Source organism: Tiliqua scincoides, chromosome 2, assembly GCF_035046505.1.
Source record: "Tiliqua scincoides isolate rTilSci1 chromosome 2, rTilSci1.hap2, whole genome shotgun sequence".
In the NCBI taxonomy this organism is placed as follows: Eukaryota; Metazoa; Chordata; class Lepidosauria; order Squamata; family Scincidae; genus Tiliqua; species Tiliqua scincoides.
The window spans coordinates 194796754-194809426 of NC_089822.1; the positions used below are offsets into that span (position 1 = coordinate 194796754).

Below are 12673 nucleotides of genomic sequence, written 5' to 3' on the forward strand. Positions count from 1 at the left end.
CTTTTCAAAAGCAGCCATTTATAATTGCTGGACAGTGGTTGGCTCCATTCACTTCTGTGGCAAGAAGTTCCAGGCTGGATCTGGTAAGCCAGGCTCTTTTCTCTTTACCACCACCATGAAGGAGAGTGTCCTTTCCCCTGACTCTTCCAGTCACTATCTCTCAGCCTCACCTACCTCACAGGGGCGTTGTGAGGACTAAAAGAGAGGATGAACTATGTACACCACTCTGAACTCCAGGGAGGAAGGACAGTATAAAAATGTGTGTGCAGCAACTGTTACCCAGCACATGCCTGATCTTGTCTGATCTTGGAAGCTAAGCAGGGTCAGGCCTGGTTAGTACTTGGATGGGAGACCACCTGGGAATACCGGGTGCTGTAGGCTCATACCATAGTCTTTCGAGACTGAAGGTTGCCAACCAATAATGCCTCAGCTCATCTCCCTGCTTTGACAGCAGTGATAATGCTACTGCAAGACAGATAGAAGGAAAGCCAATCTGAGGCAGGTGTCAGCTTCTCAGCTTCTCAAATCTCAACCCATAACACAGCTCTTAGAAAGCGCTAACTTCCCATACATCTGATGGCATATCATAAAGGACTGTCACTGAAGCTAAGAAGGTTTAGGTCTGGTTAGTATGGGAATGGGACAAGGAGACCACCAGGGAACTGCCTTATGCTCTGTAGTGGAAGATAACCATGAAAAACACCTTGACCTGCCACAGTATAGCAGAAGGATGGCATATATTATTTTTTTCAGATTTAAATAAAAAAGTTCTTATAAGGCTGTAAACATTTCCCTTCATTCTGACATAGACAAATAAATAGCTACTATGTGAATGTAACTTTTTAAATCAATTGTGTACCTTCTTGTTGGGTATTACAAGTCCTCTTTCATTTATTTTTCAGAATGTCATGTGGAGTGTAAGATATTTTCCCCGTGTTCCTAGTTCTCTTATCTATTGAAGGCTTGTTTATTTGATAAATTATTTGAAAATGACAACTTCTTAGCTTACTTCAGTATCTGATTTATCATAACCAAGGGATTTGTTTGAAGGTAAAATGACTTGAAAAGGAGAAGAAGGAAAAATCTTGGATGTTCATATACTCTTTGCTACCTCCTTCTAATACGAAGATAAGGGTTTCTTCACACATGGGCTGTGATCCAATTAAAATTAGTTATGCTTCGGTTCCATTAAAATCAATTAGTTGCTACTAATTTGTCCCATTTTAATTCAATGGCACTTGAGTGTAACTCACTTTCTTTGGATTGGGATCATGGTGCTCTTTCCAAATTTCCAAATTGTTGTGTGTGGATGCAGGGGAGAAAAACTGTACAATTATACGCAATCATCATGTGTACAGATCACAGCCATAGTCTGCTTTGCTATGTGTGCAAGATTTGCAAACTCATTGTCCCTATATTTATGTCGCTGTCCCTCTTCTCCAAGTGTACACTGAATGCTTCAAGGGAGAGTAGGATCTCATTGATGTCCATGCATTCAGTGTGCATGTGTAAAAGATGTTATATGAATGCATGTAGGATCTCACCATACATATACACAATACACAAATGAGTGGGTGTGATCCTCTTTTCTCTCTGCACAATCTGTGTATGTGAGTGTGTATTGGGGGGGGGGGATGAGTATAGGGTTACTTCCAGGCAGCCTGATCCCATTGTGGGCTTTTGGTAATCTGCCTCTGTAAGTTCCAGTATGGCATTGTAAAAGGTGTGCCACCATCTTGTGCTGTACGACTACTGGGTAAAATGACCAAAGGCCCTACACGCACAACAGTGGCATGCAGAGGCCCTGCTTGAGCAAGAAAGGAGGCAGTTGGGAAGGTGCATGGGCAATTTCGGGGAGGATCAGGGCAGGGAGCGGGGAAGGTGGCGGGGGGGGGTTTGTGGGTAGAAAGGGGTTGATTTCAGTGGCAGTCGTGCACAACAAGATCCTATCCCTCTTTTCCTGGTCTGACATGCTCCCTAAGGCTCCTTGGACTTACACCATCTAAACAGCTGGCAGCTCAAGGAGACCCATTGGTAGCCAGGCAACCTTTGGATAGGTAAGTAAAACATATTTTTGCTTACCTCTCTCAGGTTGTCTTGTCACTTCCCCACCATAGGATGCTGCTTGCACTCTGCTAGCATAGCTGCTTTGCACAAACTGCTGGGGAATAGGATCGGGGCATAATTTACAGATACATAAATTCAAATAGATCTTCCAATGTTTTTCTAAGTAACTGCATTTAAAATATATATATATCAAAATCATTCCCTTGAGTATTCAGAGATTAAAAGATCACTGTCCAATTCACAGTTTAAGAGTGATCTCAGCTAGTGAGCCACAAACTCTGTGGCAAAGCAAACCCATTGAGGCCAAGCGCACACACAAGTGTTTCAGTGGCCCCGAAGTAGGTTTTCTGAGTGAGTGTGAACACACAGAACTTTCACATTATGACTTGGCCACAGTGTGTCTGAGTACATTTGGCAGCTATGATCCAGATGTACCCAAGAAGGCAAATGTTGTCTTGAAGCCCATCTGGCTGCTAATCACTTTCTATTATGTCACAGCTCATAAGCATTACATTCAGAACTCTTCTATTTATCCTGGCCTCTTATTTGCAAAGGCATGCACCATTATGCCTGTCTTCCTCCATGTACATCCCTTTCTGCTGTACAACTAGATGCATTTTGTATTCTCACTGCTTCCTCATTTCCAGCAACATCCAAGTCTCCTTGTGTTTTCTTGGTAATCAAATCCTGGTCTACTGCCCTCCCATCCCTATATCCTTGCACAGATCTTACATCAAGACTTGATTTTGTCCCTCCATGGATTCACTGACTCCACGCCTCCAGTAATCAGTGGAGCCATTAAAACCAATCCCTGCGTATGTGGAAGAAGTTAATATACTTGTTGAACTTTGTGCCAGGAGGATGTGTAAGCCCACTGTCCAGATCAGTTTCTCCTGAGCTTCATGTAATGGGATGAATGTACCAGAGGCTGTTTGTATGACTGCTGAGCCTGTAAAGCTTATACAGCTTATGACCATCAGCTTATACAAAGGCTGCCTTGCTAATATTGAACTCCTTGTTTTGCTTCATAAAGCTTTCCAGATTACCTTGAGTCATGAAGGTGCTATAAGGAAAACAAAAAAAGCCACATCTTATTCAGGAATGGGGGGATGCAGGTCAGGACTTACCTAAGGTGGATTGGCAGAGTTCTGTGAGATTCTACGATTGCTTTTAACAAGGACATTTGCAGGCCCAAGCGTGGGTGCACTGTGGGTATTGGCAGGTTTATGAAGTAGCCTGTGACTAGGAATACAGCACTATGATGAGCAGTGTTGTCTTGCATATAGTGTGAAGAGCTGGCATCTGAATCAACCCTCAGGAGCACCAGACCCTTGCAGTGAGAAACAGCCGTTCGTACATGGTTAAACTGGCATGCTTATTTGATCCAGCGTATGCTTTATGCCTCTCATTCACCAGCTTAAACTGGACCCATCACAGGACACAATTCTCTCCCCCAAACCATCATTTTTCTTTCCAAAGATGTAACTTCACTCTGGATTGATTTATCCTTTTCCAGCACTCCTAATTTGTCTGTTACTGAATCATTATGGAACAGAAAGGGCAAACAGCACACTCATTTCTTCTTGTGTCTGGCAACAGCACTCCTTTCCCCGTGTGGCTTGCAATGGATGCGGTTTACGTGCAAGGAGCTTAGAAGTGTAATTCACTCTGGAACGGCAGGCTCTGATGACGTGCTGCTGGGAGTGCAATTTTCAGCCCAGGGGAACAGATCTAGGGCCTCTTTAGGGTTCTCCAGTGCAGACCATGGCACCCTGACTGCATGTCATGCAAATGTCTGAACTGTTTTCAGGGTACAGGGATGATGCTTTTAATAAGCCCAGAAAGGAAGTGACTCATTCATGGCTGTGACTGTGAGCCCCAGCAAGGTATTATGTATGTATATGCAAAATCTTTTTGTTATCCAATTTAGGCTATAAATATTTAAGAATAGATTGTTTGCCAAAGCAGCAGGAACTGTTTCTATTTTTTCCCCTTCCAGTTTGTGTCTAATTGAGCTAGAATGATCATAGGCTGCTGACTTCAAGGGAAGCCTCTCATGCTGTTGCTAGCTGCCCTGGGAAGGAAGTTGAGAAGCTCAATTTCGACCAGGACCATGTCAGATGTAAAGGGTTAAAGCACCCTCCCTCACACCATCTAGATCAAGCCCATGGCTGCTGCTTTCAAGAAATAAATGCAAGACATGCCAAGGTTAAACTACACATTTTACATTGCTTGGTCCTTAAAACACTATTGACAAAGAAATAGGGGGACTCAGAATAAATCAACATGCTCATAAAAACATGAAAGTCAGAGCTGCTATCCACTGTTTTTTTAGGGAGCTAGGGCTGCAATCCTGTGCACCCTTTTCTGAGACTAAGCCCCACTGAATACAATGGGACTTATTTCTGACATGCATTAGGATTGTAACATAGGTCCACCAGTGGTATGCAAACCTATACAATGCTGGTTCCCAAACGTACAATTGGTGGCTCTCTTGACCTACTGGGCCATTGGCTGTGGCTCCCCATTAGGGCTATAATCCTCTTGTATAGCGTGGTGGGTTTTCATGAGGATTCTGCAGCTTCCCTGGCTGGTTTCTGCAGCTCCCCAGGGAGCCACAGCTTACAGTTTGGGAACCATTGCTATACCCATTTACCTGGGAGTAAGTCCTATTGGATTCAATGGGATGTACTTCGGAATAGATTGTTAGTGATCTTTGTTTGGGCTAAGGCTATTGATCAGAAGCAGAATCTATACAGTTTTCAGCCAAAGAAGAGCTTTCTAATAGAACTTATTAGACTGATGCGAAGGGGTATGGGGGCATAATGCAGATGAATAATTGATATATTAAAGATGGTAAAAACAAAGATCTTCCAAAAATATTTGACCATCTCATTGCTTCTTTCTAGAATGTTTTGATGTAGGGCTGTGCAATGCATGGCTATGTATCTTTACCTAATCAAACTATATCTTTAAAAATACTGTCGAATGGAGATGCAGTAAAAACTGCTGGACATGGAGCTGCTTTATACTGATTCAGGTCATTGGTCAGCCTCACTGAGGTCTAGACAAAGGTATGTTCCAGGCCTGCTACTAAAGATCCTTTGTCTGGAGATGCCAGCAATTGCACGTGGAAGGATCTTCTGCATTGAAAGCATGTCCACTGGGCTAGGACCCTCCACTAACAGTGCTGGACCCAGACAGCCGAGCTACAGTGTCTGGGGCCTTTTAATGTTCTGGAGCCTATGAAGAACTAACAAATGTGGGAGGACTAATGGACCCAACAAGAGTTGAGTATTTTATGAGGTTTGCCATACATTTACTGGATGTGATACCTTGTAGAAGTTTAGGGCAAGTGTCCTTTGCTATGCAGAAATGGAGAGAACCCCAGCAATGGGCATATGAACAGATAGCCTTTATTCTAAGAATAAATAATAATGAGACTTCTTTGCTTAGTAAATTAGGACTGTATCTCTTTTCATTCCGACAGAAAATACTTCATTAAAAATCAAACGGCTATATGAAGCTATAAGTTTCATAGTGGTGGTAACAGCAAATTGTTCAGAACAGCTGAATGCTATAGTGAAGCTAGACAATTGAATTAATTGCTCTTGAAATGTGGTGCATGGAGACAGCTCCATTGCATTTGAGGGGATAATGTTTCACAAATTCATCCATTCTTCTGACGTTTCCCCCATCATTTATATACTCAAAGATCCACTTTTATGACTTTCTTTGATCCCTCCATTTGCCACAGAGTTTAAATGTGGGACACCTCTGTTTGGGAAAGAAATCCAGAAAGCTCTGAGAAACAAGGTGACTCAACAGAAACAAATGAAATGGAAAACACTAAGTGGCAGGTCATGGATGTCTTCAGTGTAAGTGGGTTTTTGTTTTTAAATTCCAGCAGCAGTAGTATCATCATTCATTGTTTCGCATGTGAGCCTCCTTCCTACTAATGGAGGCATAACCTGGGAATACAAATAGCTGGTGCAGGATGGTCCTTTCTTCCAAGAAACATATAAATTAGCCCCCATTTCTTCTGTCAGAAAGGACTGTGTCTTCTCTGAAGTGTGAACTGTGTCTTGTATAAAACTGCAACATAAATGTTTCAGATTTTCGTGCAATTCATTGCCACAAACAAACTATCATAACTAACAAAAAATTCTCCCCATCGTGTGTTCAAAGTTTGACTCAGAATCTGAAGCGTACAAAAATTTGGTTCAGCTCTGGTTCCTACATGCGATTCCAATACAGTACATTATTTATCATTATTTATTGCGATATTTAAGATAATTGTTTATTGTTTCAAAATCATCACAGAATGGGATTGCAGTTGATTTTTGAGCATTCTATCCTTTTGGGGGGGGGGGGTGAGATGGTGCTGGTGCTTTCATCATCATTTTCTAGCTGTGATTTTACATATTATGGAGAATGAGGTGGTGGGATTCTGAACGGTACCACTTTAAACTGTGTGAAAGGTGTCATTGCCCTTACACCTCCCAATAAATATGCAGGACAAGTCATTTTGGAATATAAATTGGGCCACATTTATTGAATAAAGTCAATCATAAATCTGAAAAAAAAATTCAGCAGCGAATTCTGTCTCCAAACTCCTCCTCCCTTCAATGTGGGTGTCTAACCTAAAGGAGACAAGCAAGCTAGCATCTCTTCCTGTTTTGGGTGTTCCCACCCTGACGCCAACCTGTGTGTCATCCATGGACAGCCTGAGCTTAACTATGCCAACACTGAGGGGCTGTGGAAGCTGCACTGCCTCTCCCAATGCTAGAAAGCATTTGAAGTAAGCTTTGCAATCCAAATCCAAAGTATTTCCAGCCAGTCTTTTGGAGTCAGGCAGCCATCTAAGGATCATTACCGGTCTCACACCAATTGACCCTGTTTATCTCAGGGCGCACACCAAAATCCCTACTCCCATTCCTTGGACATACCATACTTGCTACATGGGGGAGGAAGCATCTGTAGCTTAGCTTCTGCGCCCCCCCCCCCAAACAGGGCACAAAAGACGTTGTAGAGCTTGCTGTAGGTCTCCCAAGAAAACACCAGAAGCAATGGCCAAAGCCATTGTATTTCCAGCAGAGGCTTTGGAGGGGTGGTGGTTAATCCATTGCTCCACTATGGTGCCCTGAGCGCCTGACTCAATGAATAGACCCAAGGAATGAATCAAATGCCTACTGTTGGAATGGCGCCTTCAACCGAAATAACCAGGTGCCCTGTGGATGATGTTCATATCTTTACATCAGCTTACCAGTCAATTTTTCATGTATGAAACATAGTCCCTTATTAGCTCCCCGCCTTGGGTATAGGCTTAGGGTCACAGTGAATCAAGCTAAAACACCAACATATTCTCCTGCTAGATTTGTTTTAACCAACAGGACAGATTCCACCCCCGAAGAAGGGCAACCTTTCCTTAAGCTAGGTTCTGAGTGGTGGCAGCCACTGACTTGAGCCCTGCAGAGGGTGTCAACCCATGAGGGAATCCTCCTCCAGCCGATCCCATGGGAACTGTGGATGGATTGGAAGTGCACCATCGCTGAAGGATGGGAGGGATGTGAAAGGAGCTAAGTTTGATCACAGGCCTAGTAGGGCTGTTGAGAGACACTTTAACCCTCCCTCCCCAGCAGGTATCTGGTACCTGCCCTGTGCATAATAGGGACTTGGCTAACACAGAGGTGTGCCACAAGGAAATTCTCAGTTCACCAACCCTGTAGACCCACCTTGACGTTTGTTTGCAGGAATCTCACCCAGATTTATTCCTCCAGCCGGTGCCACTGAATATGACTCCTGGCTAAACACCTCCATAGGTATGTACTATCCCCATACTGTTCCTGAACCTCATGAGCCTCATACTGCTGCATGACCTCCTCTCTGAACTTCTCCAGCAACCCGAGATGTATGTTTCCAGCCAACGAAGTTGAATATGACTTCACTGTCTCTCTGTCTCCACTATCTCCATGCTACTCCTGGGCCTCACCAGCTTTTCATGCCACTGCAGGTCCTGCACTTCTCCAGAGCAGCTTTGCCTTTGTTGATTTATAGAGATGCTGCCTTGCAGTCCTGCCTCCACCAGATGCCTCACCTCTGTCCCTAAAACACCACCTCCATGCCTCCCGCTGTTTCTCCAAGGCCTCTGACCTGGAAATAAGGCAACAGATTTCACCCAAATCCTTGTTGTCTGGAGAGGATAGCTGCACAACACCCCTGGGTGGGTACTTAGGTGCTTTGCCACCTGAAGCCTCATGGGCATGGTAACTATCAAACTAGCAGCCCGATGCTAACTAAATTCCCCTTGTCCAATGGAACACATGCTGTGTCTTGGAGGGGGGGGCGTGGCTGTCCAGAGACATCCTTAAGGTAATGGAAAGAAAGTTGCCTTACCCTGGGCAAGCCTCCGCTGCCCCAATAAGATCTGTACCAGCCATTTTGCACACATCTGAGGAGAGCAAGGGGAAAGGAGTTCAGATTTGGCGCATGCTGGTGCTTCTGTGATCCACCACATTCCACCTCCAACCCACCCCCTTCCCCACTCGGAAATTCTCCCATTCTTTTCCCTTCATGTCCGGTCCCATTCACTCTCGCCTGCTCTGCCACCTTACCTTTGCTGCTGTCAGCAGCAGGAGCAGGCCTCTGGCAATGCCATCATTGACAGCAGCAGCCCCAAAATGGCTGCCGAAGGCATGCAGCGCACACTGCTGTATGGCCACTTGTGACAGCAGAACTGTGTTCTGTTGTTGTAAATGGCAGCGCAGCCCTACAGCTCTAGACAAAGCAATATGGTATTCAGCACTGTCTCTAGCCAGGCCTAAGCATTTGTCTAACCACACAGCAACATCAGGAGGGGCTAAAGCCGCCATCGACAAATGACAAAAATTGGGTGCCTGAGCTTTCTACATGTCATCCTCTGGCTTTAAAAAGAGCAAGGTTTATGTATTACACAACTCATTTAATATTTATATTATTTCTTTCTTTTAAAATATATATTATTTATTTTAATGTTAACTTACCAAGTTGCTTGCAAAACAAGTGGGTCATTAATGATGCAGTTTCTCCTTCTGTTCCCCCCTTTTAAATTTTTGAGCATGGTTTCCCTTCCAAATAGCCAGCCCGCCATGACAGCCCACAAATTCCAGTGCCAGAGCTTGGGCCGGAGGAAAAAATAAAAATAAAAATGGGCTTTTATTGAATCTGCCAAGTGTGTGTGTGTGTGTGTGTGGGGGGGGGGGTCATTTGAAGCCTCAAAATCTCTGTAGAATGATATGGACAAATGTGGAATGTCTGAAAAATGCTTACCCCGTCTCCTTTTTCTTCCTTTTCAACCACAGGAGGCAAAGACACAAGGTGAGGTCTCTGCAAATAATCCATAATTGGGGGTGGTGGGACTGCAAGTGGGAAGACCTGCCTACAATGAGGGAAAACCCCAACCTCTGTGTGTGCGCGCATGCATGCTTTTCTTTACAAAAGGATACAAGCCGCTAGAACCAGTTAGCAAACACTGGGACACTGCCACCTGAACACTGATGCCAGCCCCACAGAAAATATCAGCGCCATGTTTTTATGAAAAACACAGGCAAGCCACGCATGTGTATGTCTTGAGCCAAAATTCAAGGCACACTGAGAGAAAGAGGGAGTGCGTGAATTAACAGCTCAGTAAGCTATGCCCCTACAACCCCTGCTAATGGGATGCCAGGATTAGTTTGCCCTTGCCTCACAGAATGGCAGGACAGAGCAAGAACACTCCCACCTTGGGAGTGGGCAGCAGTGGGCAGCATATCTTTGAATATGAGGCATGTCTATTCTAAGCAAGTCCCACTGAGTTTGATTTGATACAGAACCATTTGTTCTTAGCATATAAACATACCTGCCACTGCTGTCATAGCCCCCTCTTTATAGAAGAGGTCTTGATTGCCCCACACAGCATTACGCATTTAACTTTGCTTCTTTTCACACTGTGTTCCTTCTAAGCAACGTCGCCAGCAAAAGGAAGAGAGGCATACAAATAAGGGAAGAGTAATAGCAAGAAAGGACACTGGGTGGAATTTATATATCATGCCTCTAACATACCTCCAGCAGTTGTGTTGGCAGAGCAAAATAGTGAAGAAGTTAAGTGCACGTCCCAAGTTACCTTTTGCTAGGTCTTGCAAGACAGAATTTATTATCTTTCACTGATGTTTATTTACAACATCTGTATTCCATGGAGCTTCACAAGAACAACAACAACAAAAAAAAAATCTGGAATTGAAACACACTAAAATATTATCAAATGAACTCTGCAATTTAAAGCCATTTGAGGCCACGTTGAAGCATTACATGTTTTAGCAGATACACATTATATGCTCATTGTATGTTCCTGTTTGCTTTGTGTCATTTGCACTGACAACACATTTTTTAATTGTATAGACAATGTGCGAACCAGGGATGAGTGGTGGGTGGGGAGGCAGGTGAGGCAGAGCCTCCCCAACAGAATCCTTCAAAAAGTGCCACCGCCATGTGAGGTGTGCGTATGGGTTGTGTGTGCTTGCACGCCTCACACCATGGTGGTGCTTTTCGAAGGACTCAGGTGGGGAGGCTCTGCCTCACCTGTCTCCCCATCCATCGCACGCCGCTGGTGGGAGCTTGTTTAAAAAAATCTTTTAAAGTAAGATTCATTTTTAGGTAGATTCCAAAGCCTTCGACCAATTCATAAACTGTTCATGAGACACGGCTCAGTAACAGAAGAAATAAACAACCAAAATGGTGTGTTGTTTCAAATGCAGCATCTGTTTACATGTTAACTGAATTGCCTCTGTGGTTCATCTTTTGCTGTTCTTTAATAGCTACATCTTCCATCCATGTAGGTGGGTTGCATGATCATATGCTATGTTAGCAGCACGGTCTTTAATGGGGGTTGGCCTTACCAGTGTGGTACGTCATAATTTGTCCTCCCTAGCTTAGTGGCTTTAAGAAGCAAACCCTATTTGGAGCAGTGCCAGAGCAAGCATGGATTCACAGCAACCCCTTCTTGGGTAACATGTAAAAGGGATGGGACCACAGCTCATTGGAAACTATGCTTTGCATTCAGAAAGCCACCACTTCTATCGCTGATATTTCCAGGCAGAGCTTAGAAACATCCCTGTCTAAAACTCTGGTTGCCAGTCACTGTAGACAACACAGTTCTAGATAGATGGTCTAACTCACTGGGGGCGCAATCCGAACCAACATTCCAACACTGGCGTAGCTGTGCCCGTGGGGCATGTGCTGCATCCTGCAGTTGGGGGCCAGTCATGGAGGTCTCCTCCAGGTAGGGTAATGTTGTTTTTTTTTTTCCCTTACCTCGGAGTTGCATTGTTCTTATGTCAGTGCTGGAACGTTGGTTCGGATTGCTGCCTAGGTTTGCTTGCACTCTTGCTAGGTCTGCAACATGTACCCACAAAAAATGTAATGTGTGAACTGGACGCCTAAATTTAGAGAGTGCAGTAAGTGTGCCTGCAAATGAGAAAAGTTATGCTGACATAACTTTATGTATGCTAGCAAAAAAGACAGATGTGTGTACCATCCTATGTAATTTTTCTATCTCATTCACACAAAGAAATGATACAGTTGACCTTCATGTCTACAGGTTGACATGTCTGGTGCTTATTTCAGGGATCATATGCACTCCTTTAGTACACCTGTTTCTTACAGTACATCAGTGGTCTTTTGGAAATGTCTGGTGGAACAATTAAGAAAAAGATGGCTTTGTGATGGTGACATAGGGGGTGTGCTAGGACAAAAATTGCCTGCCTTTTGTTGGTTCCTGTAATTTCAGCAGTGTGTTTCAGATATGCAGGTTGCCTTTGTTCATGTACTACAGAAGGATGATACATCAGTTTCATCAGGTTATTGCTATGTGCTCATCTTCAGGACTGGTGGTTTTATACTGAATTTGTGCAGCTTTGGTTATATACCTTGGCCTCAAGACCTTGTGTGTGTTCTGCAAGGAGATAGTGATGCTGGTTATACAACAGCATTTTCCTATGTGCTGTCACCTTGTTGCCCAGCACGAATACCTCTTATTTACATCTGTCTGCTTGAGTGTCTCCTGACTCTGATCTCTCTTCCGCCAACATAAGGAGCATTGATCTCTGTGGTGTGACTCCCAGATTACACTTGTGTGCCGTCTGGAGCTAGCCCTGTATCTGTAGCTATAGGGACACATTGATATTCTATGAAAATCACTTCCCATAGGACATCCAACCCAAGATGAGCTGTGAGTGCCTTTCCCATCCTCCACTCAGGAAATTACCATTTACAAGGGCACCCTGTCAAAAGGAGGAGAGAGTTTATACTGATGTGCAAGTTACATTTCAGAAGAACTGAAAATCTCAGCCAGTGTTAAGGCACACTCTGCTGAAAGCTGTTGGAGTGTTCCTGTCGGAATGGAGCCACTAATCATCATATACATATTCAGCAAGCACAGCCTCGCAGCCCACATCATAGTCAATCGTCTGTACATGTTCTGCACTACAGCAACTTGTTAAGGCTAAAATGCAAATCACAAACTACATCCAAGATTATATGTGGGTAGATTTATGCCTGCTACAGGGATTCTATGTCTCTATTACTTATTGCA

General features: G+C 44.0%; 1 pseudogene; it reads left to right on the plus strand.

Moving 5' to 3' along the window:
* Positions 1-261: 261 nt before the first annotated feature.
* On the plus strand, positions 262-381 carry LOC136642957 (5S ribosomal RNA; annotated as a pseudogene).
* The last annotated feature ends 12292 nt before the right edge of the window (positions 382-12673 follow it).